The sequence below is a fragment of the Triturus cristatus genome, chromosome 8 (genome assembly GCF_964204655.1).
Source record: "Triturus cristatus chromosome 8, aTriCri1.1, whole genome shotgun sequence".
In the NCBI taxonomy this organism is placed as follows: domain Eukaryota; kingdom Metazoa; phylum Chordata; class Amphibia; order Caudata; family Salamandridae; genus Triturus; species Triturus cristatus.
In genome coordinates, this window is record NC_140591.1 from 740,115,775 (window position 1) to 740,141,267 (window position 25,493).

Genomic DNA, 25,493 nt, shown 5'->3' on the forward strand with positions numbered 1-25,493 from the left:
TATATATGTCTGCAGTGGCTGAAGCTTAATGAGAAAGAGAAACAAGTTGTTCATAACAACATAAGAAACACATTGTGCATTTTCTCTCAAATACTCATTCACTTTGTGCCAATAGAAATACCAAGGTGAATACCTAGGCCACAGATTCAAATTAAAGATCGTCCTGTTGAATGCAAGGCACAATAAAAACGGCCTAATGCTGGACTAAAGCATTCCTTGCATAGCCTCTAACATCATAACATAAATGAGCTGCTAGTAGCAAGCTAACCAATACCTTTCTGAAATGAGAATTACATGTGCTTATCTGCTCAATTAGGCGAGACTTAGAAAAGGTGGAAAGGGTCCAAGTGGATGCCCCTTCCTTTTTAGGGTGGGTCCTGCTGACTATCATAGGATTGCTTGTAAAAGTGGCCAGGGTCAGAGGAAAAGCTGCCAACACTTCTTAGCGTTCTCTATAGATGCAGCCATTTTCTGTGTCTGTAATTTCGGCCTTTTCCCAGAAGTCTCTATTCTGCCTATGCAAATTAACAAAAGCAGTGCTTATTCCTCACTTGCTCAAATGTCCTTCCTGTCCAGAAAGATCTGATTAAGCATGCTTATTTTCTTTTTCTGGGATATTTTAAATTGTTTCGCTGTCCAGTCTGTGGCAGTAGAAAGCTGCTTATGATGCCAGGTTTTGATGAATCCCCAAGGTACAAGTACAGAGGAATATATCAGTGTGTACGATATGGAACTTTTAGCTAACACATCACAATATGTGATGCTTGCCAAGAAAACACTACATTCTGGAGCGCTGAAGATCAGAACATTCTGCTCCTAAAGAATAGAAAAGACAGCTTGATTGAAATAAAGTCTGTTTATATTGACGCTCTCTCTCTCCCTATATATACATACATGCGTACACACACACACACAGGTATGCCATGCATTTCTTCAGATTTGTTTCAACCATTTACCATTTATTGGAGAATCCCTACTTTTCAAGTGACTGCAAATGAAGTCATCTCTGGCACTTTTTGTGCAAAGTAAGAGACACACATGACACCTTTTTATAAAAGTCATCGGTTTCTTTGTTACTGTGTACTTTCAAAGCATGGGGATTTCACACATCAGGTAAACCTGATTACCACTACATAACAAAAGCAGATGCAGCTTTCTTATCTATGTCGTGATAGAACAGTTGTGAATTGAGTAGAAGAAGGGCCCTGATGTGATACTTATTACATGCAGCCTGTAAGATAGTCAAACATGCAGGCTAGGAAGGAAGATGCAAATATAAATGTATTAGAAAAACACCTAAAGGCGAGTGATATGCTTTCATTCATACATGGCTAGGAAAAATCACCATACTGTTGCAAACATTCTTACACCACCGACTGGAAATAAATGATTCTGACATTAAACGTAAAGATGACAATGCATTTGTATCATCACCATGAGAAGGATCATCTTGGAATTGAGCCGAGGGACTCTGCACTCAAAGCCAGAAACACTCCACTAAAATAAGATTCCTGTTGGTGCCAACAATTCTCCATGTTAATGCTTGTTCTAGGTGAGCAGTGAACCGATTGCAGGGCTCTTTTGAAAGCAAGGTCTGAGAACCAACAGATACATCCACACGCCGATTACTTTAGTGTTTTTGAGAGAATTTCCTTTCTTGGAACGAGACTGCATAAAATAATCTTCAGGGCTTTGACAATTCCATGGCAAAACGGCACCTATCAACATTGTAGCCAACACAATATAACAACTGTTTCTGCCTGGTTTCGAACCAGGGACCTTTCGGGTGTGAGGCGAACGTGATAATCACTACACTGCAGAAACAGACCCCTACAGTTGATTCTACTGTAATGAAACTGCTCAGAACTGGCTATTCCAAGGGCCTCTGGTTTAAGATTTCTTTCATGCCACCTGCCCGACAGCAGTAGCTGAATGCTTGTAAATGCCATGCAAGACCAGAATGTTTGCAAAATGCTTAAAGAGAAATGTTTGTTATTTGCTCAGACTGGGCAGGGCTGAAGCATGAGACTCTAGCACATATTGATTCACTACTGCAAAGAAAAAATTGATGTTGGCTTTGAAACGCAAACTTCAAAACAACTTGAAAAGAGTACCAAGAAAAGTGTTCGTCTGGGATTTGAACCCGGGACCTCTCGCACCCAAAGCGAGAATCGTACCCCTAGACCAACGAGCCCTCGAAAGCCTTTTACCTCTCAAAAGCTAATATCGGCTCTAAGCCCGCAATGAAGATCATGCTGGTATCTTTATCATGCTTGGTCTGTGAATACGCATGAAAGTCAGTCTCAACTTACTCTTTCTCAAACGATAGCACTATCATTTACAAGTGTCTCCTTTTATTTCGTCCCAGCTTTGGACATGTGTTACAGGAAGTTAGCCCTTATTTGTATATTTCTGCAGTGGCTGGAGCCTAATGATAAAGAGTAAAAAGCTGTTCATAACAACATAAGTTGGTGGAAGAGGGAGGCGGGAACGGGGCTCTGATTGGGCGAGTGAGCTGGGCAGTCCATTTAAACCCAGTATGCCGCGGCCGCTCAGCGACGCGCGCAGCGGGCGCGCCTAAGGCAAGCCCGTCTGCGCCACGCCACGCTCGGACCAGGCTCAGGGCTAGCCCCCCTGGCTCTGGTACACCAGAGGTCTTAAGGTACTCTCCTGAGCAGCTTAGAAGCATGGACGCAGAGGGTGGGAAGGCTTGTTGTCCTAGGTTTTTACCCAGCACAAGTCCAGAAGATTTGCTCGCCAATTGCATGATCTGTCAGTATCCCCTGCAGGATATCTTGGCATGCCATGGCAGCTCATTGCTCAAAGAGAGGGAGGGCTCACAGAACCAAGTGACAAAAGTTCCACCATGGAAATGCTTACTGTTAAATACCAATTCACTGATTAAGCATAGCCTGGAATGAAGTTTGATCATGGAAGAGCATCTGATTAAAATGGCTTTTATTACAGAGGCATGGACAAATAGTTCCTCAGGTCCTAACATTGTGAAGGCTCTGCCAGTAAATGTTGTCTGTCACACGCTGTACCGACCCTCAGGAAGAGGGGGAGGGCTCGCTGGTATCTATCACAGCAGCCTGGAGCCTTCCTTCTCTATAGCTTCCAACCAAGCATGTGAGGCACTGCCTATCAGTGTGCACTTCTCCCCCCACAATACCTTTAAAACACTGCTGATCTATCGTCCTCCAGGGCCCAGAGGCGCGTTCCTGGATTCGCTCAGCACCTTGTTGGAGGATGGACTGTGTGCAAACTCATTTACCATCATGGGAGATTTTAATTTTTATATGGATGATATTTGAGACCTGGATAATAAGCGACTTATGGACCTTCTGGTTGGAGGAGGGCTAGATCAAAGGGTGGTTGGACCATCGCACATTGCTGGGCACACCCTGGATGGCATTTTGACTAACAACTCTGGTCTGGACATTGTGGAAACTTTGCTGCTCCCATGGACAGATCATGCAGCTATAATTTTTACACTTTCATAAGTGTCCCAGATCCAGGTTGACTCCAAGCCAAGGGATAAGAGTGCTATCCGGGCATGGAAAAATATAGATGGGTCGGAGATGGGCAATTTTTTAAAGTTAAATACCCCAGCATTCCAGCTGATGTAAACAAAGCAGAGGAGTTATATTCAAAGTGGATTGAGAGGGCTTGTGATAAATTTGCGCCAGTTGAACTCTTTACAACAAAGCGGGCCCAGCCCTCTGCCCCATGGTTTTCCGAAACTCAGCAAAATTATAAAACTGACTGTAAGAGGCTGGAAAGACTATGGTGGAATGGGGACAGTTCCAATAATAAAGAAAAGTACAAAGAGAGCTCCACTACCTACAAGAAATTAATAGGGGAGGCCAAAATAGCCTACTTCACTGATCAGATAAAGATGGCCAGTTCGTCCTCCAGAGAATTGTTTAGGACCATTACAAAGCTTACGATCCCCACCGAACCTATCACACCTACCAGTCCAGCACTATGCAAAGCGCTGGCCACCTTTTTCCAGAACAAAGTGGAAGGGATTTTCTCCTCCTTCTCCAAATCTCATGGAAAGGCAGGGGATGCAGCATTGGGCCTTGACTCTGGGGTGAAGCTGTCTCCGAATAGAATAATAGGTTTTAGTTTGCTACAAACGGAGGAGGTCACTGGCCTTCTGCGGGCTGCTCGGTCAGGAGCGCCAAGTGATCCTTGTCCGGTAGCGGTTCTTAAAATCTGTCCCGAGATCATTGCCACTACTCTTACCCCAGTTTTTAATTCCATTATTGAGTCGGGTAACTATCCTAGGAGGTGGAAAGTTGCCTCTATCCTCCCATTAATTAAAAAACCCAGTCTAGATAAAAATGACCCCAATAGCTATAGACCCATTTCTCGTCTCCCGCTTCCAGCTAAATTACTGGAGAAGGCCATAAATAGGCAATTTGCTTCTTTCCTTGAGAGAAATAAGGCACTCGAACCCACGCAGTTTGGGTGTCGCGCAGGACACAGCACAGAACTGGCCTTGATTAAGGCCACGGAGGAGGTTAGAGTTGCAGTGGACCAGTGAGGTGAGGCTGTCCTGATTCTATTGGATCTGTCGGCAGCCTTCGATACAGTCCGTCACGGGGTGTTGAGGGACCGGTTGTCGAGGGCGGGGGTGGAAGGTACTGCCTGGAGCCTCCTGAAATATTTTTTGGCTGATAGAATCCAGACAGTCGATCTGGGATCTGATAGGTCCAAACCCTTTGCCCTCCCCTGTGGGGTACCACCGGGCTCTTCCCTGAGCCCCACTCTTCTTAACATTTATGTTAGCCCGCTGGCAGCCTTGATAAGATCGTTTGGCCTGCAACTCACCTCCTATGCAGATGACACGCAAATTGTGTTATCTATACAAAGAGGGTCCCAAGTGGATATGGCTGAGTGGTGCCATGATTGTCTGAAAGACATTGCGAGCTGGATGGCCTCGAACTGCCTTACACTAAATGTAGGGAAGACCGAGGTCATGATATTCGGGAATAATCCTAAAATCCGGACTCCGGATATGTGGCACAAAGCTCTGGGAAAGCCACCAGTTCCCACGCGCAAAGCTAGGAATTTGGGCGTGATTATGGACCAGAAAATGGATTTTGAGGAGCAGGTTAGTGAAGTGGTTTCAACATGCTTCCATATACTTAGGATATTGAGGAAAATAAAATTGTTTCTTCCTGCGGATGGTTTCAGGTTAGCAGTCTCAGCACTTATTCGTTTGGACTACTGTAATAGTCTGTACCTAAATCTAAAAAAAAAGAAATCTGCACAGACTACAGATGGTACAAAACGCGGTGGCAAGACTGCTAACAGGCACTCCCAGGTTTGCCTCTGTCCGAGAAGGAATACGGAAACTGCACTGGCTGCCGGTATACAGACGAGTTCAATTTAAGGCGCTGTGCATGGTATTCAAAGCACTGAAGGGCAGTGGCCCAGAGTTTTTGAATGAGTGCTTCAAGTGGTATGTGCCAGGGAGAGCACTGCGCTCCGCCGTAAGCAAACTGGTGGCTGTGACCCGGATAAAAAAGGCCAGCTGGGGAGGAAATACGTTTTCCTATGGTGTGGCGATTGCTCACTAAGCCATGTATTCACTAAAATACACTTAATCAGTCAGTTATACAATCAATTTTTCAAAAACAAATCATCCATTTAGACACTTATATACCCATTTATTCTTCCATCGACCTTGAGATATACATAAATAAAACATATGTAATTTTCAGAAAAACACACATTCACTGGATGATGTCATCAGTGATGTCATTTGAGATGTCATCAGTGATGTCATGAGTGATGTCACTGACCATGTCATGAGTGATGTAATATGTGACGTCATCAGCAGTGCATTGCGGGCGCGCGATTTATAGTTAGCTGAACTAACTATAACAGGGGAATTTCAATGGTTTTGTGCGAGTGAAAAGTCCAGCTAACTATAACGCCCCTGAAACCTATGTTTTTTTTCAGTGAATTTCTAAGGTTTTTTAAATGCTAATTCCTAACTATAACGTGCCTGAAACCTATGGTTTTTTCAGTGAATTTCAAAGGTTTTTTAAATACTAATTTCTAACTATGCCTACAGAGATAGGACATGTGAAGAAAGAAGAAAAAACGCACAGAAAGAAAAAAAAGAAATGCAGAAAGAAGCAACAGAAGTCCTCTAAGACGAAGAAAAGTGCAGGAAGAAGGATAACGTGCAGAAAGAACAAACAGAAGAGCAGAAACCATCCTGGACCTTCAACTTTTTCAGACGGATACTGGTGGTAACTGAGTCTGACTAACCAGTCCTAGAGCCAGGGCTATGTTAAAAGACACTCAGAATACAGTGAAAACACCTACATACACTAGGGAACACTATGCGTTGGGGTCCCCCTGTGATTAGCATGACCTCCTCTGAAAGCCCCTAGTATATAATAGGGCAGGGGATTAAAACTACCTCTTAAAAACGCGCCACAAGGCGTGTTTGCACACGTCACCTCAGGCCCCGTCCCCTCCCTTCCCCACTGTGTAAACATGCCCTGTGGCCGTCTTAAGTTGGGGGATTAAGTCCCCTTGAATCCTGAGGGTCCCTAGGGTCAAACTAGCCCACTAGGTACCTCCAGTAAGCGCCACAGAGCTGCATTGCATAGAGGTGTGAAAAAAGGGGCGTGGCCTCAGAACACCTGTCTGCAACGCAGCTCCTTGGTGCATACTGGAGATTCCTGTTGGGCGAGTTGGCACTCAGGGACCCTCAGTATTGAAGGGGAATTAATTCCCCAACTTACAACTGGCCAGTGGGCGCGTTTGCAGAGTGCTGCATGGAGGGGGCGTGACCTCCGGCACGATGCCGGTCTTTTATTTATTTTATTTTTTTAAGAAGGAGGGCTGTGTGGCCCCCCGTCTCTTTCTAATTTACTGGCCCTGGGGACCCCATCCCCAGGGCCTGCATCCTATTTTTTTTTGTTGAAAAAAATGATTTTGGCCTTAATCGGCCCCGGGGACCCCAACCCCCGGGTCATGGCCTTTTAAAAAAAAAAATATTTAGGAGGGGGGCTGCGTTGCCCCCCTCCTCAGGCCACTTATGGCCTGAGGAGGGGGGACCCCATCCCCCGGGGCCGGCCTTTGTTTTTTATTATTTCAAAAAAATATATATATTTATAGAAACACCTAGGACATGCTGGACAAACTGTATGTACCTATCACCATGACGATTTGCGTGATATTCATTAAAAGGCGACTATGCATACAATGAATCCACGTGGAATGTATTTACACCGCTAGTGAAGCTCTGACGTGTCTGACGCCCTACCGTGCCTAATCCCGGCGCCCCCGCCGGTGGGTACTCTCCAAGTAGACACCCTTGTCGTTTATTTATACAAACATGGGTAGCTATTGATGGGCACAATTAATACACACGCACACCAAGCCATTCAAAGAGGATTCGACAAAAATTCAGGCAAACTATGCAAGAAACCCCCCTCACGGTTAATAAAACACACATCCACTGCCGGATGTGTAATACTTTTGATTTTACTCTCTGGAAAGGAGACAAACCTCACTTGAGAGTCACAGCGTGCTCCTGGCTGAACCCAATGCTGTGTTACACACACCAGTGCCCGCCGAGTGCCACACACCTCTGTGTTGTATTCCACCAGCTAGTGCGTATGCTATGACACTCTCTAGCCCATGTGCACTGTAACACCACCCCGTGAATATGTCATTCCACACTTGCCTTTGCACAGGTTATATAGCCCCATCTAACGTGCCTTCCTCGATGCCTATGTTATAACGCACAGCGCTATGCCATACATATTACAATCTGTGATCCATATCTTTGTCACAATGCATATGCAACGTTACACTCCCCAGCACATATTTTATATTACAACTTTAGAGACTAGTTAGGTTACACAACACTGCCCTGTGCATATTACACTCCAAGGCGCATATCGCATAGCGCGCGCTAGTGCCTATGCTATCTCGCACTCTCCAATGAATCTGTCATTGCGCACAATGTATTGCATATTATATTTCACGCCCCGGTTCATCTTATATCCCACTTTTTGGTGCATAGTTTATACCATAGACTATATCTAGTTTTCATTTTCAATCGTGCTCTCAGGACTATGTTCTATATAACACTGCGTCCACCTACCCTTTTCACAGGCATTACATTTTGCGATGGGGGTGGAGGGTCAGGGGGTGTTTCTGCCAAGTGAGCCCGGAATCACAGTCACAAACGTCCTCTTCTTCCTTAATAAAAGTGAGATTATGCTGCATACTTGTTCATATTTTAAGTAGTTCGCACAGACACAGATTTTAAAAACAATAGAGTTCCTAATACCCACCTTCTCTGAACAGTTAGCTTGCTGCCCCATCCACCTCCTCCCTATCCTCTGTTGTCTGAATCCATGGATTAGCCTTCTCCCTCCTGCCATGCATGGTCTGATGTGGTGCCACTGCCCTCCATTTAGCATGATCTACCAGTCCACTCCTCCTGCCCTCCATTGCCCAATTATATATCCCATCATTGACCTCCTGCTTAGCCTCTGTGCTTAGCTTGCTGCCCCTATTCTCCTTCCCCCTGCCCTCCGATGTATTTGTGCATGCCCCTGCTCCATCCTTTTTGCCCACCATGTTCCATGGACCTGCCACTCCTATCTACTCTGAGTGTTCTGTTGAGCTGCCACAACCCTCCCACCTGCCTAGCATTGTCAGATGACTGTAACCTGTCCCTGCCACCCCCACCCTGCCTGTCCACATGCCATGCCCCTATCCTCTTCCTCCTGTCCTACATGGTCCATTTTACTGCCACACCCTTCTGCCCTCCCTGGTCTGTTGTGCTGCAACTGCTCCTCCTGCCTGCCCTGCGCGGTCTGTTGTGAGGCCCCTTCCCCTGAACTCTCTTGTCTGTGCCCAGGTCCTGACACTTCCTTCTATCCTCCATGGTCCTTTGTGCATGCCCCTGCACCCTCCTTCTTGCCCATCATAGCCATTGTGCTGCCACTAACCCTCCCGCTTGCCATGCATGGTCTTCTTTGCTGCCATGGCCCCTCCCACCTTCCCTGTTTGGTCAGCTAGCTGCCCCTGACCCCCTCCCACCTTCCCTCCATGGTCTGTGTGTATGCCATCATATTCTCATTGTTGCTCTCCATGGTGTGCCTTGTTTCTAGTGGACATCCTGCCTGACCTCCATGGTCATCTTGCTGCTCCTGCCCTTCCCCCTTGCCCCCAGCCCTCTGTTTCCATGTGCAGACCCCTATTCCTTCCCTCCTGGCTTGTCTGTTCCATTGTAATGCCCCTGATCCGTACCTCCTGCCCTTTATGGTCTGTTATGCTGCAGCTTTCTCTCCTGTCTGTTCATTATGGTCAGCTAGCTACCATTGCCTCGTTCCCATCTGTTCTCTGTTATCCATGTGCATGGTCCTGTCCCCTCCCTATTGCTTTCTATGGATTGCTGTGCTGCACTCCCGTCCCGCATGCCCTGTGTGGTGTATTGATCTGCTGCAAACCCTGATGCCTGCCCTCTAGGGTCAGTTTGGTGCACCTCTCCATGTCCCTCCTGTCCTCTGTTATCCGAGTCCATGTCCCTACCCCAATTCCTCCTGCCTACCATGATCCAATGTACCATACTTGCGAACATTTTGAACTTGGTAAGAGGGAGATTTTGAAAAAAAACTGGGGTATCGATTTTCCCCTTTGAGTTACATTGAAAAAGAGGAGATTGTAGACAGGAGACAGATCAAATAAAGCCCATTTGAGCTTAAAAACATTGGACGTTTCCTGGCTGAAACGGGTCTGTTGGCATGTATGGTTGTACTACCACTGCCTCTTCCTTCTGCCCAAAATGCTCTATTATATTGCCACAGTCTCTCTTGCCAGTCCTGTATTGTTGGTTTGTTGCCCCTGCCCCCCTTTCCACTGCCCTCCATAGTGTGTTGTGCTGCCACTGCCCTTCCTGCCTGCCCAGTGTGGTCAAATTGTTGCCTCTGCACTCTACTACCTGCCTTCAATTTTCAGAGTCTGTGCCCCTGGCCTCTGCCTCTCAACAGTATCCCAATGAACAACTAGATTGCTAACATTCTATATTTATTACAAAAATGTGGAACGCCTGACGTCATCTTGATGTAATCAAAACTGTAATACCTAGAGCATTTCCTTTAGAAATTACATATATGAGAGGGTCTTATTTGCATCCAAATTATGGTTAGTGCTCTAAAAAACTAAAATGAGGAAATATTTTCTGAGTTTCCAAATAGCGACAAAGAACTTTTAAATTATTTGTAATCTTTATTGTTTTTTATCCAGTTGACCACTTGATTAAATGTTGCACTTAGGGGAGAGGATGTGGTGTTACTTCCAGAGCTGCAGACTTTGCAACTGGGGAACCAGGTTGGAGTTTCTGCTTCAGCTCAACATTCTGTGATTCTGGTCAAATCACTTAATCTCCCCATGTCTACAACCAAAATGAATTTGATCTTGTGTGATGTAACCAATGCTCATGTAAAGCACTCCAATACCTGACAAGTCTGCACTATATAAATCTGCAAATACACAAAAAATAAGTGTTTTGCACACTTCTGTCATTGGGCTACATCTGGGTGATATTTGTGCTGCATTTGGGCTCTTTTGTCTCTGGTGGCCATCTTGGGAGATTTATTTGTTATGAAGTTTCCTAATTTCCTCATTTACTGCAGTCTCCTCAGTAGGAAATGCTTTCAGTTTTTTACTTTGATTCCATCAAGAAGGTATTCGGATATGTCACACATTTGCCATAAATTCTGAATCTTAGCACTCTAGTTGCTCATTAGATCACTGTAGTAAAGCTACTGCTCACCACGGAAGTCTGCTGCTGGTATTAAAAGTGCATGTTTCAGTCTGCATATCAGAATTTTTTTATGAAATAGAAGAGGATTTGAGAAGTCACTCAAAATGTGCCCTAATTTTTCTTTCTTCAGCACTAATCATAATTTCTATGGCAAAATGAACCCCCTCATTGTGTTCCTTTTTAAATTAAATGTTTTAAGTGTTACCAGTTTATTCCAATCAAGATGGCTTCAGGTGTGCCATACTTTTGTCATAAGTAAGACTGTTAGCGCTCTAGTTGTTCGTTAGAACACTCTGGGACATTCTGTCATTGGGCTATACTTGGGCTACATCTGGGTGATATTTGGGCTACATTTGGGCTTTTTTGTCTCTGGTGGCCATCTTGGGAGATTTATTTGTTATGAAGTTGCCTAATTTCCTCATTTACTGCAGTCTCCTCAGTAGGAAATACTTCCAGTTTTATACTTTGGTTCCATCAAGAAGGCATTCAGATGTGTCACACATTTGCCATAAATTCTGAATGTTAGCACTCTAGCTGCTCATTAGATCACTGTAGTAAAGCTACTGCTCACCTAGGGAAGTCTGCTGCTGGTATTCAAAGTGCATATTTCAGTCTGCATGTCAGAATTTTTTTATGAAATAGAAGAGGATTTGAGAAGTCACTCAAAATGTGCCCTAATTTTTCTTTCTGCAGCACTAATCATGCTTTCTATGGCAAAATGAACCCCCTCATTTTGTTCCTTTTTAAATTAAATGTTTTAAGAGTTACCACTTGATTCCAATCAAGATGGGTTCAGGTGTGCAATACGTTTGTCATAAGTAGGACTGTTAGCGCTCTATTTGTTCTTTAGAACACTGGGAAGCTGCAGTAGAACACAAAGGAATCAACTGACAGTCTCTACCCTTGTTGGATGTACATGTTGTACTGAGAATGTCAGACTTCATTCTCACATGACTGAGAAAAATAATGTGAATTTACAGGAAATATGCTCTCAGTTTAGCTTATAGATCACCTTCCAAACCTCTGTGGGAAAAGCATAGTAAAATAGTTTTCTGTCAAACATGATTCATGATATCACAGCAGAAGGCTTTTTCACATGGTAAAATCACCTTAGAACACACCACAATTCCTAAAATGAGTATGGTACCATCAACAAATGATTTATAATGTAACTAAAGTCTTAAAACCTTCTATTAACTGCAATGCTTTTTAATGAGGTGCTATCATGTATATTGGTCCCAAGATGGCTGTCAACACTTCTTGGATGAAGTACTGACAGCTAATCAGATCTCACGATGAGATGTGTGGTTAGGCTCCGCCCAGATATCTATGTGATTTTGATTTTGATTTTCTCAGGAACTACTGAACGGATTTACACCATTTAAGCAAAAGGCACGAGTCTGAACTGAGGACTACCTCTTTGCCAAATTTGGTGTAATTCCGTTCAGCACTTCGGGCTGTAGCTGCGTCAACAGGTCCTATGGGAAAATGCATGGGGAAAACACGTTTTGAGACCCCCCTTTTTTCTCGGCCCCCGCTTGACGAATCACCGTGAAATTTTCAGGATATGAGCGGATCGGAGATGGCCAAAAGTTTGGAAAATTGCACTTAGATTCGTCAATCGGCGCCAACCTAATTCCAAATAGAATGTTGCGGATTTCCTATGGAAAATAGGTCCTAACAATAACTACCTACTGGTGACTGCCAGTAGGTAATATATATATATATATATATATATATATATATATATATACATACGTGCATACACACACACACAGATATACTATGCATTTCATCAGATTTGTTTCAACCTTTTACCATTTATTGGAGAATCCCTACTTTTCATGTGACTGCAAATGAAGTCATCTCTGGTACTTTTTGTGCAAAGTAAAAGACACACATGACACCTTTTTATAAAAGTCATCGGTTTCTTTGTTACCATGTACTTTCAAACCATGGGGCTTTCACACATCAGGTAAACCTGATAACCACTACACAACAAAAGCAGATGCAGCTTGCTTATCTATGTCGTGATAGAACAGTTGTGAATTGAGTAGAAGACGGGCCCTGATGTGATACTTCTTATATGAAGCCTGTAAGATAGTCAAACATGGAGGCTAGGAAGGAACATGCAAATATAAATGGATTAGAAAAACAACTAAATGCGAGTGATATGCTTTTATTCATGCAAGGCTAGGAAAAATCACCATACTGTTGCAAACATTCTTACACCACCGAATGTAAATAAATGATTCTGACACTAAACGTAAAGGTGACAATGCATTTGTATCATCACCTTGAGAAGGATCATCTTGGAATTGAGCCGAGGGCCTCTGCACTCAAAGCCAGAAACACTCCACTAAAATAAGTTTCCTGTTGGTGCTAACAATTCTCCATGTTAATGCTTGTTCTATGTGAGCAGTGAACCGATTGCAGGGCTATTTTGAAAGCAAGGTCTGTGAATCAACAGATACATCCACACGCCGATTACTTTAGTGCTTTTGAGAGAATTCCCTTTCTTGGAACGAGACTGCATGAAATAATCTTCAGGGCTTGGACAATTCCATGACAAAAGAGTGCCTATCAACATTGTAGCCAACATAATATAACAACTGTTTATGCCCGGTTTCGAACTAGGGACCTTTCGCGTGTGAGGCAAACATGATAACCACTACACTACAGAAACAAGGAGCATATTAACAAGGAACAGAGAAAATTAACGCTAAGGGCGCTTATCGTTAATTTTTTTAACGCCCGCTATCGCTGAATGATATCGCCTCGTTATCACGTTATTAATAAAGCTAACCGCCTAGGCGATAAAAAAAGTCCAGCGACAGTGGCATTTTGGGAGGTTATCGCTGGTAATGCAGCGATAAAACTACAAGGAAAGGGATATCCTTGTTGATAGCCCACGGTGGACTTATCCATGTAATCCACCTCACATTGGATTACATGGCTAAGTCTGAAAATTAGCAGACGTAAAAAAGCAGCATTAACCGTGGTTAGCGCTGCTTTTTTTGTCTCTAACAGGGTTAGCGTGAAGCTTGATAATAATAGGACAAATGTCACTAAGTGACATTTCTCCTATTATTTTGCTCTGGAATGCCCAGTTTGCATCTCATTAGAGATGCAAAGGGAAGCGTAGTGAAAAAGGGTGCTAACATGCGATTTTGCATGTTAGCACCCTGTTGTTGATAGGGCGATATTTTTATCTCCGCTTCTTTGGCTTTTAAAGACAAAAAAGCGGAGATAAAGCCCTTGTTAATATGCCCCCAAATACCTACAGTTGATTCTTCTGTAATGAAACTGCTCAGAACTGGATATTCAAAGGGCATCTGGATTTAGATTTCTTTCATGCAACCTGCCCGACAGCCCTAGCTGAAAGCTTGTAAATGCCAAGCAAGACCAGAATCTTTGCGAAATGCTTAAAGAGAATTGTTTGGTATTTGCTCAGACTGGGCAGGGTTAAAGCATGAGACTCTAGCAAATATTCATCCACTACTGCAAAGAAAAAATTGATGTTGGCCATGAAACGTAAACTTCAAAACAACTTGAAAAGAGTACCAAGAAAAATGTTCGTCCGGGATTTGAACCCAGACCCTCTCGCACCCAAAGCGAGAATCATACCCCTGGAGCAACGAGCCCTCGAAAGCCTCACACCTCAAAATATAATACCGGATCCAAGCCCGCAATGAACATCATGCTGGTATCTTTATCATGCATGGTCTGTGAATACGCATGAAAGTTAGTCTCAACTTACCCTTTCTCAAACTATAGCACTATCATTTACAAGTGTCTCCTTTTATTTCGTTCCAGCTTTGAACACGTCTTACAGGAAGTCAGCCCTTATTTATATATTTCTGCAGTGTCTGGAGCCTAATGAGAAAGAGTAAAAAGCTGTTCATAACAACATAAGAAACACATTGTGCATTTTCTCTCAAATACTCATTCACTTTGTGCAAATAAAAATGCCAAGGTGAATAGCTAGGCCACAGATTCAAGCTAAAGATCTTCCTATTGAATGCAAGTCGCAATAAAAACTGCCTAATGCTGGACTAAAGCATTCCTTGCATAGCCTCTAACATCATAATATAACTGAGCTGCTAGCAGCAAGCTTAGCAATACCTTTCTGAAATGAGAAGTACATGTGCTTATCTGCTCAATCAGTGCTCAATAAGGCTCGATCAGGCGAGACTTAGAAAAGGTGGAAAGGGTCCAAGTGGCTGTCCCTTCCTTTTTAGGGTGGGTCCTGCTGACTATAATAGGATTGCTTGTAATAGTGGCCAGGGTCAGAGGAAAAGCTGCCAACCCTTCTTAGTGTTCTCTATAGACACAGGCATTTTCTGTGTCTGTAATTTCGGCCTTTTCCCAGCAATCTCTATTCTGCCTATGCAAATTAACAAAAGCAGTGCTTATTCCTCACTTGCTTAATATCCTTCTGGTCTACATGGCGGCAGAAAGGGTTACATACAAGGCACGGGGATGACCCGAGAAATTTAGCAGAGTGTGGTCTAGGTGGAGGAAATATTATGGCTTGGAGGGGGGTCTCTAGGAGGGCGGATGGAAGGGGGTTCCTACACGGTTCACGGAGGGCATGGATAGCCCAGGAGCCTGGGCAGATATGAACATTAAGGACGATTGTGAATTGGTGCGGAGCAATCATTGAAATGGCTCCTCTTATGAGGGGGGAGGGGGGGCGGTGGGAGACAAGCAAAGTGGATGTGATGACCAGTGATGACCTGTCTGTTTGGTTGTTCTTGTTTTGTGATAAGAAAAATGCAAATAAAAATAATACAAAAAAAAAAATATATCCTTCCGGTCCAGAAAGCTCTGCCTAAGCATGCTTATTTTCTTTTTAAATTGTTTCTCTGTCCAGTCTGTGGCAGTAGAATGCTGCTTATGATGCCACGTTTTGATGAATCACCAAGGTACAAGTACAGAGGAATATATCAGTCTGTAGGGTATGGAACTCTTAGCTAACACATTACAATATGTGATGCTTGCCAACTTAACACTACATTCTGGAGCGCTGATGATAAGAACATTCTGCTCCTAAAGGATAGAAAAGACAGCTTGATTGAAATAAAGTCTGTTTATATTGACGCTCACTCTCTCCCTATATAATCAAATCAAAATCAAATCAGGTGTTTGTTAAGCGCGACTACTCACCCGTAAGGGTCTCAAGGCGCTGGGGGTGTCGGGTGGGTTCGCAGGTTCCAGTCCATCAAGGAGGGGGTCTGTCAAAGAGCCAGGTTTTGAGGTTTCTTGCGAAGATGGGGAGCGATATTATCTGTCTGAGGTGGAGCGGAAGGTCGTTCCAGGCTCTGGCCATGAGGAAGGAGAATGAGCGGCCTCCCGATCTGGTCTTTCTGGTGCGGGGGACTACTGCGTAGGAAAGCTGGGCTGATAGAAGGGTCCTTTGGGGTGCGTGGAATTTGAGTCGGCTGTTCAGGTATGCTGGTCCGGTGTCGTGGAGGGCCTTCTGAGGGTGGGTTAGCATCTTGAAGTTGACTCTAGCTTCGATGGGGAACCAGTGGAGTGTTCACAGGTGCTGGGAGATGTGGCAGTGTCTTGGCAGGTTGAGGATCAGTCTTGCGGCAGCGTTTTGGATGTTCTGTAGCTTGCGGGTAAGGTTTTTGTTTATTCCGGCATAGCATAGAGGGCATTTCCGTAGTCGAGCCTGCTGGTGACCACGGCATGAGTGACGGTCTTACTGTGTTCGTGGGGGTCGTTTTGAAGGTCTTACGTAGGAGCCGGAGGGTGTGGAAGCCGGAGGACGAGAAGGAGTTGATCTGGTGATCTATTTTGAGCTCTGTGTCCAGGATGAATCCCAGGTTGCGTGCGTGCGTGGTCCGTAGGGGTAGGCGGGCTTCCGAGGGCAGGGGGCCACCAGGTGTCATTCCAGGTGTCTGGGTTTGGGCCCATGATGAGTACTTCCGTTTTGTTGGTGTTTAGTTGTAGGCAGCTGTTTTTCATCCATTTGGCGACCGCATCGATGCCTTCTCGAAAGTTGGGTCTGGCGGTTTTGGGTTCGTTGAATAGGGAGAGGGTGAGTTGGGTGTCGTCTGCATATGACACAATGTTGAGTCCGTAGGTTCTGATGATGGGGGCGAGCGGATATGCCATGCATTTCTTCAGAGTTGTTTCAACCTTTTTACCATTTGTTGGAGAATCCCTACTTTTCAAGTGACTGCAAATGAAGTCATCTCTGGCACTTTTTTGTGCAAAATAAGAGACACACATGACACCTTTTTATAAAAGTCATCGGTTTCTTTGTTAACGTGCACTTTTAAACCATGTGTACATAGAAAGAGAAAGCAGCCGGGTCACAGGAGACTGCACCACCAGAGTCAGTCACTAGCAGTATGCGATATTGCCCACCTCAAACGTTCTGCTGCTTGTAGAACGTGAATAAATACTTAGAAATGAATTGAATGAGAGGCAATATATTAGCACAGATGAGTCAAATACAACACAGATCACATAGAGATGTTTTATATCTTCCGTCTTTTATTGTTCTTGTTGTACTTCGTAAAAAACAGCCAGCCAACGCGTTTCGCCCAAACATGGGCTTCTTCAGGGCAAAATTGTTATGAGTGTAGGATATATCTTTTGATGTAATAATCAGCAAGCAAAAGGACATCAGATCCGTCAAGCTAACGTGTAACGACATTAAGGCTCAATGACCCAAGAGTAAACGATCTCTGTCTGTGTGAGGTCTGATTGAATGATGGTATTAGCCACATCCAAAGTAAACTGTCCGAAGCCGTCCCCGTACGCCGCGTCCCGTACCAAGACTGGTAAGTAGTAAAAACCATGGGGCTTTCACATGTCAGGTAAACCTGATAACCACTACACAAGAAAAGCAGATGCAGCTTGCTTATCTATGTTTTGATAGAACAGTTGTGAATTGAGTAGAAGAAGGGCCACGGATGTCATAATTTTATATGCAGCATGTACGCGCGCGGGCAGCAGCAGGGGGATACCTTACCACGCCGTGAGGGCAACGGCCAGCGAAACTTCAGCCCCCAGATGCCCCAGCCGGTCACCTGCAGTGACGCGGCCAAGCGCTCCCAGAGGCGCTTTAAAAACACCCGCAGCCTCCCGCAGCGCGGGACGCGACTTTGGCAGCAGCAGGGGGATACCTTACCACGCCGTGAGGGCAACGGCCAGCGAAACTTCAGCCCCCAGACGCCCCAGCCGGTCACCTGCAGTGATGCGGCCAAGCGCGCCTGGAGGCGCTTTAAAAACACCCGCAGCCTCCCGCAGCCTCCCGCAGCCTCCCGCAGCCTCCCGCAGCGCGGGACGCGCGTGGGCAGCAGCAGGGGGATACCTTACCACGCCGTGAGGGCAACAGCCAGCGAAACTTCAGCCCCCAGACGCCCCAGCCGGTCACCTGCAGTGACGCAGCCAAGCGTGCCCGGGGGCGCTTTAAGAACACCCGCAGCCTCCCGCAGCGCGGGACGCGCGCGGGCAGCGCCCGGGCAATGCCCGGGCCAAGGGCGGGCCCGTCCTTGCCCGTCATTGACAGGAAGAGGCAGGGCTGGGCCACCCCCCTAACGTCGACTCTTTGCTTGTACTCACAAGGGCGATTGGACTCCGTCTGCACCCACTTATAGTAAGCTCCAATCCCATACTTATTTTGTGATTAGTAACAGCCTCTCGCTGCAAGTGTATTAGGATTTTAGGAAACTGTCGATTACCTGGCGTCATATTACTGCATTACGAGCCTGTTGCAAGGTAAAAGGCGGGTCGAAGGCGGCTGGGCCGGTTTATCCCACTAGGCCCGCCAGTAGAGGCTTGGGTTCCAGGAGAACTGTAAACGCGGTTGGAGTGGCCTGAAGGCAAAGACATTGGGTTAACCACAAGCAGGTGGTGATTAAAGGTGGTGTTGAAGGCGCACACGGGCGTTACAGGAATCCCTGCAGGGTTCTCGTTGAGTGGGTGGTGGGAACATAAGCTGTAGAATATTGCCTGAAGACCTGAGGTTATATCACAGATAGAATGGCAGGCACAGTTACAACACGTTCGACTAAATCTAAGCTTAGGCTGCCCACTTAGTTAAAGTCACTTTCACAGGAAGATTGCTTCCCCCACAGATTGCTCAACCCACAGCAATTGATCGTATGCTACAAAAAGCAATTGGGGCAGTCTCTAGCGAAATTGAACGAAGAGAAAGACGCCTATCTCGCACTCCATTGATTGAGCCATCAAATGCAATCCAGGTGCTAGATTGCAAGACCGTGGATATTGCCCCTTCTCCCTCGCAAGAGCTTACAGGCACATGCATCATCATAGGGTTTTGCGATTCCTTAATTGCGATTATTAAGGAATCGCAACTAAGGAATAGCAAAACCCTATGCATGTAGGAATCGCTAAAGAAATAGCGATTCCCACAAATTCCTTAATTGCGACTCGCAAATTGCGAGTCGCAATTAAGGAATGTCTTCCCATTCATTCCTATGGGCCTCCAGGCCCATAGGAATGAATTAGAGATTGCGGGAGCAATTTGCGAGTACCAGTAGGTACTCGCAAATTGCTCCCGCAATTTCGATGGTGCAAGGGTGTCCAAATGACACCATATTGCACCCATGTATGTTAACTCTGCACATATGTTGCATACACACATGCTCTAAGGGCATGTGTGTGCGCAACATGAAACTTAGAAAAATGCAAATAAGTGCATTTTTCTAAGTTTTCGCAAATTACCATGAAGTCCAGCTTCATGGTAATTTGCTCACGCTAATAGCGAAATCGCTATTTTTAAAACTGTAATGCATTGCATTTAAGGAATCTCAATTAGGGATTCCTTAAATGCTATCGCTATTTAAGGAATCGCTATTTTGAGATTCCTTAAATAGCGATTTGTGCATTTGGGATGATGCATCTCAAATGCAAAAATACCGGTCGCAAAGGGGCAGATTCTGAGAATTTGCCTGTTTGCGACCGGTTTTGTGCTTGATGCATGTGCCTGTTTGTGCCCTGGAATTACCTTGCGTCCAGCAGAACCCTGAGGGGGAAACGGGGGACTACATCATGGGTACACTAACAGAGGCATGCAGGAAACGCAAAGCCGGCCCAACGAAAGCCAGAGCAAAGAGACCTAGAACTGGCAGTGCCGCGTCTACCACGAAAATCAAATCAGGGGTAGGGAGGGAGGTCGAGCCAAAACAACACGTAATCCCACCTATTTGGATGTCGCAAATAGTGGCTGACCTACAAACACATTTGGAAACTTTCATTGTAGGTCAGATCAAACCACTTGTAAGTAAATTGGATAAATTAATCAATGAAGTGAAAAATAGGGATAGAGCACATAGGCCAGTGGTAGATACTACTACAATTACTAATGTCATCGGCCCCAATCGAGCCCCTGTTGTAGAGGGGCAAATTAACAGTTTAGAGGAGGGACAAGTCCTAGCTATACAGATACAAACACGAGAGGCCCATACAATGCAGCAGATAGAGACTATTAGTGTAAAGGAGAAGGAACAGCATAAAGGAGGGAAGGGACAGAGTTCACTCATAACACCAAGGGATCAACTAAGCTCCCTGAATACTACTCAGACAAATCAAGCGACCCATCAGTCGGCGAATATGCCTAGGATAGTACCCATTGTTCCCCTTCCAACGATTAACTTACCCCCAGAGGCATGCCCACTAGTGGTGATCCTCGCGGGGGTCCCAGAATTAAAGGGTGAACAGAAGGAGTCTCACCAGGAATTAAAAAATAAGATCACACACTGGTTGAGTTATAATAAACCGCTGCCTAAGGGGAAAGATGGGGAGATCCTCTTGGTTAGAAGGGTGAACTGGCTTGGAAACAGGCATAAAGACATTACAGGAAATTGTATCATCATCAATTTCAGGGACAGTAGTGTAGTAAAATATATTCTTAGAGAAGACTCAGCAAACTACACTGGGAACATAAAACCTCTGCCCCTGGATTATTTTTATCCACGCCAGTTAGCCCAAAATGAGGAAATACGTTATCAGGAAGGACGAAGGGAGAGAACCTATACAAGTCCTCATTTAAACCAGAGACATTATGGAGAAAGGCCAGGGATGTGGGAAGGAGGCTTGGCTAGCTGGAGAAACAGGGTTACCCCCTTGTTGTCCTTAGAGGATAATGACTGACTAACTCACTCGCCCGCCCCATTGTCACAGCAAAGAAATGAGGGAAAGCTCACAAACGCGGTGGCCATGAGGGAGGGCCGGACGAGCCCATTACAGGATCCTTTCCCTTTAGTTAATTGTTACACGTCTGTTACAGACCCATTAGTAACACTGAGGGAAGCAAGAAAGGAAGAGCCCGCTGATCAGTTAATTGTACCTAATGGAGACATATTGCAGCCTAACAGGGCGAAAAGGGAGATGGAGAGAGGCGAAACCCCCCATGGTTATGAGGGAACGAGAAGGGTGTTAAGGGCCTCAGAAGGGTTAAATGGGGCTCAAGAAAACATTCAAAGCACGGGTCAGGCTAATAAGTTAGAGGGAGGTTTAAATATTATCTCCTGGAATACAGCTGGCTTAGCAAGTAAGTTTAACCCCTTCAGTGCCCATGACGAGCTGGACTCGTCATGGGCCGCGGTGGCGCTGTGCCCATGACGAGTCCAGCTCGTCATAGACCCCGCCCGCTAATGCAATGGCCGGCACTGGGCGGGGAAAGGGGCGGGCACTGAAGGGGTTAATAACCAGGAATGGAGGGAAAAATAGAGCAATTCGAGGTAATTAGGCTTCAGGAAACCTGGGTGACTGATAATAGCTTCTTCCACATATAGGGCTATAAATGTTTTTTTATCCCAGCTTTAAAATCTAGCTCAGGTAGAGCCATGGGAGGTCTGTCCTTGTATGTGGATTTAAGGGTGCAAGGTAAATGGTCCAATATAGTAAGCCCATCCCGCAATGTACAGGCTGTAAGGTTTGAGGGGAAGGGACTCGGACTGATCCTATATAATGTTTACAACCCGGGGGATGGCAGGGAGGAAAATTATACCCTGGGGGTATTAGACTCCAGACTGAGCAAGGAATACCCATACACAAATGGGGCAATGTACCCATTTAATATAATCATGGGTGATTTACATACTCACTTATTCCCATTTTTGCTCCCAATTAATTCAGACTGGTCACGCTGCCCTCCTAAAAAAGGCCCTCATTTTGCCCATACATTAGAAGGAAGGGACCTGAGCAAGATCTTGATTAACCACGATATGGAACATACAATAGACCTGATGGCCTTGGAGAGTGATGGCACCCTCCCCCCGACCTTTAAAGGGAGAGGTTGCTCGTCAATCATTGATTACATCTTGGTCTCTAGGCCCCTTAAGCATAGGATTGTAGCAGTTGGGATCGAGTGGAGCCCATTTAGTGATCATAATCCTCTAATAATGGAACTCCAGTGTCTGGTTTCACCCAGGACATGTGTAGTGGGGAGCATTGCCGAGAGGGCGACAGATCAAGGAAGGCGACTTAAGTGGGCTAAAATTGAGAGTGCCGTATTTTATAGAGCCCTGATGGAGCAAGGGAAGCAGCCCATCGAAGAATGTCTAGATCTTGGAACTGATGGGCCACAACTATTAGATGCATTCGGGAGGATCACTAGTTTGGTTGAGGGGTTTTTGACAACACGCACCCCAAAAAATACCCTCTACCAACCAAGATGGTTTGATAAGGATTGTTCACGGGCCCTTAGGGAGCTAAAAAGTTGCCTTAAACAGAAGCCCAGGGACCCAAATAGGGTAACCCAGTGCAGAGCAAAATACAAGGCCGAGGTTAAAAGGAGAAAATTAGCACTACAGGGGGAAGTGTGGGCAGATTTAAGGGAGGCAGCAGAAAGAAGGGATCTCACCAAATTCTGGAGTATAATTAACAAACCCTGCTTTCATGATAGCCGCACCCCGGAGGTTGGCGCAAACATCCTACCGGAGCAGTGTGTCTCCCATTTTAAGAGTCTGTATAATCATGGAAATGAGCCCACTGCTCCGGAGGAAGGTGCTGTTTCACAGGAGCAGTTGGTTGAGTTCACCCTAGTAAAAATAACTGAGGGCATTGAGGGATTATCTAAAAACAAGGCACCCGGCCCAGACGGGTCTCCACCTGACCTGTTTATTAGTAATGTGGCGTTATGGGCCCCGATCATGACTAGGGTGATAAACGCTGCCATTACGTTTGGTTTGCCACGATCTTGGTCAACTGCCATCATTGTTACCATCTTTAAGAAGGGCAACAGGGACAACCCCCAGTGTTATCGGCCCATTTTGCTGATTGATGTCTCTGTTAAGCTCTTGGGAAGGGTAATCCTTAATAGACTAACTGAATGGACCGAGGAAAAAAACATCATATCGGACATTCAATATGGTTTCAGATCAGGGAGGTCAACTAGTGATCAATGTTTGAATCTTTACATGTTAGCCGCCAAGTACACTAAAACAACTAATGAAACCATTCATTTAGGGTTCATGTACTTGGCGGCTGCCTTTGACCACGTAAATAGGGACAAGCTGTGGTTAATGATGAGTCAGCTTGGTATTGACCAGGGCCTGATCACCATACTTAGGGAATTGCACAGGGACACCACAGCCAGGGCACGTTATAACACTGAAGGGGGACTTACTGATCCCTTCGTGTGCACTAGTGGGGTGAGACAGGGGTGCATCCTTGCGCCCTTCCTCTTCTCACTATACATCAATAATCTAGAGCAGACTCTGATTAATTTAAATACTGATTGCCCAAAAGTTGGTACGCGTCATATCCCAGTCCTGCTCTATGCAGATGATGCAGTTTTGTTAGCCCGCACCCGAAAAGTTTACAGATCCTAATCAATGGTTTTGTGAAGTTTATGGGAACTTTAGATCTCTCCGTCAATCTTGGCAAATCATTCGTTATGATGGTAGGTAATAAACCCCGAACCAAGTTTACACATAGAATTGGGACCCATATATTGGAAAAGGTACAGACCTTTTCCTATTTGGGCATACTGTTTGATGAGACGTTAAAATTTACCCCCTTGGTAGAAGAGAGATGTGGGAAATTAACATCATCAAATGGTGCAATAACTAGTCACGGGCGGAGGTTAGGGCGATGGTCTCCAGAACAAGCAATGATCCTGTACAGCTCCATTTGTTGCTCTAAAGCTCTGTACGGTGCCGAAGTCTGGGGCTTTGTTGATTTAGAACAACTGCAGCGGGAGGAAAATAAAATTGTGCGATCAGTGCTAAAAATTCCCCAGAGTACTCCAGCTGTTATTGCCCACAAGGAGTTAGGGAGGCCATATATCACAGACACGGCCAAGTATAGACCTATTTTATCGTGGCTCAATATATGGACAAACCCAGAAGCTGCGATAAGTAGGCAAATATTGACAGATTGTTTAGGGAGAGAAAGATCCATGAACGTACCCTGGCTTAAGTATGTTAAGACCAAACTGGAGAACCTGGGCCACATAGATTTTTTTGTTAACCCATCAGCAATTAGAGTTCAGGATAAAACCAAGATAAAAAGACTGTTCTTGGCCCAAAGAAACACAAGTAGAATGAGAGTAGAAGGGATTAAGGGATCAGTGAATGCGCATAGTGCAGGACAGATTTTTAATATCTCGTTTTAGGCTCAATCTTTTACCACACTTATTAGCTGAGCCATTAGGCTACACTGTTTCGATTGAGCAGAAGGGTGCCTGCGGCTGAGACAATGTGTCTCCGCAGGACACCCTTCATTTTGTATTTTTTTGTTCCTTTTATTCAATGCCGAGGCGGAGATTCCTAATTGACATCTTGAAAAGGGCCAATCTGACTCAACTTAAACCTGCGCTACTTTTCTTACAACGGGCGGCCGATCCACTGACTTTGTGTTGCATATTGAATTTTATTAAAGTCGCACTGAGATTAAGAGCAACTAGAGGACAGGTGTAAATTGTGATTGCCATGAAATTATGTTCCTCTTTTGTGAATATGTATTTCTCTTTTTAACAGAGTTCTTATGATGCTGATTTAATTGTTTTTTTAATAATGAATTGTGTATATATCCTTTCATGGTGTTTTTAACAACCGAATAAAGAACTACTACTGATATGCAGCCTGTAAGACAGTAAAAAATGAAGGCTAGGAAAGAAGATACAAATATCAATTTATTAGAAAAACACCTAAAGGCGAGTGATATGCTTTTATTCATGCACGGCTTGGAAAAATCGCCATACCGTTGCAAACATTCTTACACCACCGAATGGAAATAAATGATTCTGATATTAAACGTAAAGGTGACAATGCAATTGAATCATCACCTTGAGAAGGATCATCTTGGAATTGAGCCGAGGGCCTCTGCACTCAAAGCCAGAAACACTCCACTAAAATAAGATTCCTGGTGGTGCCAACAATTCTCAATGTTAATGCTTGTTCTAGGTGAGCAATGAACCGATTGCAGGGCTCTTTTGAAAGCAAGGTTTGTGAATCAACAGATACATCCACACGCCGATTACTTTAGTGTTTTGGAGAGAATTCACTTTCTTGGAACAAGACTGCATAAAGTAATCTTCAGAGTTGGACAATTCCATGACAAAGCGGCAACTATCAACATTGCAGCCAAAACAATATAAGGACTGTTTCTGCCCGGTTTTGAACCAAGGACCTTTTGCGTGTGAGGCAAACGTGATAACCACTACACTACAGAAATAGATACCTAC

General features: G+C 45.0%; 1 pseudogene; it reads left to right on the plus strand.

The window, feature by feature from the left end:
- The first annotated feature begins 4,987 nt into the window (after window positions 1-4,987).
- The window catches only part of LOC146804997 (protein FAM234A-like), a 112,422-nt pseudogene continuing 91,916 nt past the window's right edge, over window positions 4,988-25,493 (plus strand).